A 4,094-nucleotide genomic window follows, 5' to 3' on the forward strand; every position below is an offset into this window, starting at 1 on the left:
ACTGTCATTCAAAAAAACGTTAGATGGGGAGAAGTAGTGAGGTTCAAGAGGCTCATTTCGTCCCATCCCGAGCTCGTTAGTTGGCTGTGCTTACATCTATGCTGATGTTCACACCATAAGTCAAACCCAGTGCCAATATCCAACTACACTTAAAAATAGTAGTTTGAAACATGTTACGGAAATGACGTTGATTAGGCGGTCATACAAACACTATCCTAATAGCGTATATGTATATGATGTATATGAAATTACTTCTAGTCTGAAGCAGAAATTAGAAAACAAAACGTCCCATTAAAATACATCATAAATCAGTGCTCATGCTTTGAAACCGTTACGGCTAGCTTATTTTTCTAATCAATTCAAATATCCTTGAGTAAGCTGAACAACCGTATTGCGAATTTCGTTGAAATACATCTGGTATTAGTACATTTTATTACTGAATTATTATGTTCATGGTACCTGTGTTTAACTAAAAACCGTGGAAAAAGTCCGGATTATTCTATCAGTACTCATCATAGAGAGTATACATTCGAATAAAGATGTAGACCAGAAGTTTTACTGCTCATCCATCAGGAACCTTGATATTTATTTCGAAGTATAATAACAAAAATACCTGATATGTAACCTCTTGAGTATCTTAACCGTTGATGTCCGTTACCATACTACTTGTAACTTGTTAGTAGTCAACAATTTTCGGTTAATTTCACCCGCACCACACGATATCGAAACCAGTCACAGAACTTTAGTATCATGCTGCAAGAATATGTTAATAATTTTTTCAGTAGACAAAATAACTAGGTTAGTTCTAATGGATATAAACCTATAGTTCTTAATATACTATGCAGTGGGGAAAATGGCCGAACGTCCCTTTTAGTGTGGTTCATTTCGGGTAGTTGGTGTAGATAATTAAGCCAAAGTCACACGTCTTCCCCAATTAATAACCTTGGGTAAACTAATGCTTCTCTAGCGAATCCCAATAATATCGTGATACTCACGGTTTTTTCACAGTTTATTAAAATCGTTTATTGTTTTAACATTCAAGAATTGTTGTTTCTCATCCAACGATTTTAATTCTATTCATGATATGCTTTTCCTTAGTCTAGCTTCCTCATTCTTGTTTATAATATATAATACCCATATAAACATCTTGTTTAATAATAAGAACATGACAAATACTGGATAAAATGTTAGTGGCATCAAGTTTTATTATCACCTATGTGCCAACATTGTAATACATGCTCGATGAACATAAACTTCTCCAAAGTATGGTGATCATCCCGCCGAATCATATCAACCTTTGGTAGTTCAATATATTTCAGTTTTTAGAATGGTTAACTGAATGCTCCCACAGTTTTTCATTTCATTTACTTAGATTTCTGTACTAGTTACAGTCTGGTGAGTTCCGGGTTTCTAATTAGTTAGTAACTGGTCGTCTCAGCTACCATTGCTTAATGACATTTAGGACTTTACAAAGTCCATTGTGTTAATTAAATATCCTGTTTATCAATCTTACCATTAATATTCCCAGACTTTCAACTAACTATGTTTCACAGGCTAAATATTTTATGGTGTTGAACCATTTTTCATCCTCCGAATGACAGTTGCTTGAGTACCGAATCGACTAAGTAATGAACTCCAGTTCACCATCCTCCGTTCAATTTACGATTATGCTTGATAAACAATTTCAGACTGACTGCTGTTAAAAACACTGAACATTCAGATTGGACATAGTTTTTCATAGGTTTACATGGTCAAAATATACTAGTGCCTCGTTTATAAATTATTTTTGGTAATTAATAATATGAACTCAATTGAAATTGTTATATGTTTTGATGAATTACCTGTAATTCGCTTCAGACGAAGATTTATACTAGATACCCTTCCAGTGTCTCTTCTACAGGACGTCAACACAACTTAGATCAAGAACACGTAACTAGCCTGACTAGAACGTAAATATATTTTTACATCAAAAACCCGATAATAATAATAAGGATAGGAGAATATATAACCTGTCAGACTATCTACAAATCTGACTAAGCAAACAACCAATCATATCATTTTCGCTCACATATCACAAGTAGAAAATGCAAATGAATATTCATTAAGCGTTATGAAACGTTCATATCCGAATGTTGAAAATCAATGTGATAGTTACTCAAAAACTTGAAAATATGTAGTTAGATTAAAGATCGATTACAGAAAGATTGTTTTTTTTAATAAATTTATTAGTTATGATCTATAGTCATTTTGACTGAAAGTTGTGATGTTCTCCAAATGGGTCGCCAATGTGTAAGCTTCTATTAATGATCTGGTTCTATGAATGTGTTTCCGGCTAATTTCCTACACCTTATTTAGTCAATAACATGCATCGTAAGACGAAATACACTAGTTAAGTGGGAAATGTTTGAGCATAACCCAGCAATAGACCAAATGCGGAGTGAGCAAAAAATTTATAAAGCTTGAAGAAAATCTGTAAAAAGTACTCAGTCAGTCGTCAGACATACAAACAATAACTCGAAAATGCATAATTGTTAAAAGCTAAAGAACACGTTTAAGGTTGCATGAAATGAGACTACTAAGAATTTAACAGATGGAAAACTTGACGAAAATGAACTTTCATTGCTTATATAGGATCTTACTTTTAATGGAAGGAGTAAAACTTGGCATCAGAAATTTACTTGTATTTAGAGGCATTGCTATTGGTGTTCGTATGCAAGATAATAAAATAATAGTTAGTTTTGGTGCTTTTTCCGAATGTACTAGCGTTTTTATTGAGAAATTGTTAGATGTTATACGTAATTTCTTACAAATCAACACCGATTTAAAGATGCATTTCGTGTTGTCTTTTTGAGATTGCTGGATCCTGTTAATTGTTTATGTCCCAATTTACTCAAATCTGGAAGAAATTGTTTTATAGAAAAAAAGATGTAGAGATGGAGTCAGCAGTTTCTCCAATTCTGGCCAACTTATTTGTACACTGATTAGAAATAAGTACAATCTGGAAACGTACTTTCGACCTAAAATCTGGTCATGGTACGTGGGTGGTATCGAATAACATGAACTGGATGTACTTGTTTTTGGGAACGGTATATCAGTAAACATGAATTTCATCACAGAATTCAAATCTGTTGGTATCGAACCGACGTTTCTTGATTTTTTGCCCGAAGTAAACCAATAAACCATTCCAATACTCAATATACCGATGATTGATTTCAAGACTTTCTCACAGCTGAAGATTATGCACCCACATAATAAATGTCAGACACTTTGAAGAGATAAATAACTTACTCTATGGACACAGCTAGTCCCAAGTTGGATTCTGATATAAACCCTATTATTATTATATCTTATTGTTGTTGATAATCAAGACAGTGTTTGATGAATCATTGTTTGTATATGTTACGCGAGGTTGAATGCGACTCCGGATCAGTTACGTCTCATTTTATGACAGGTAATGAAGTCAAGGTTGGACTTTTCGTAACACTGAGGACTCATCATCAGAATACTTTCGAATTTTAGTGATGATTCTCAGACTGTGATTCCAACTCAGTGCCATTTTTTTGAAAATTTAACAAGCTATTTTACTAGGTACATCCAAATAGTAAGTCTGACATAAAACAGTACACTATCTTGAGTTCCCTCTTTTTGAAAAATTCTCTTCAGGTTCTACAATTATATTATCACAACTAATAATCCAAAAAATGGCCAGGTTGAAGGCAAAGTAAATCGTTGAAAGCATGTAAATTTAGGATTGTCAAACCAAATAGAATAAAATTGTTAATGTTGATATAACTCACATAGAATGTTAACTTGAATCTGTATACATGTTAAGTGAAAATTTAAGATTTGTGATCAGAATAAATATGGGTCAGATAGGGGGTGAGCGAGATTTGGTAGTGCAATTACAATTCGATCAAGTGGAAAACTAAATTGAGTGAAAAATTAGTGAGACGTAATAAGGAGGGATCAATGCGAGGTGAATGAATCATGTATAGGGGAGATTAATAATAAAAAGAGAATTCAGCGAAGAAAACTTTCTTTTCGATGAAACCATTTACTTAAGCTGTACATTCATATATATATAGTTCTTCGCT

The sequence above is a fragment of the Schistosoma mansoni genome, chromosome W (genome assembly GCF_000237925.1).
Source record: "Schistosoma mansoni strain Puerto Rico chromosome W, complete genome".
In the NCBI taxonomy this organism is placed as follows: Eukaryota; Metazoa; Platyhelminthes; class Trematoda; order Strigeidida; family Schistosomatidae; genus Schistosoma; species Schistosoma mansoni.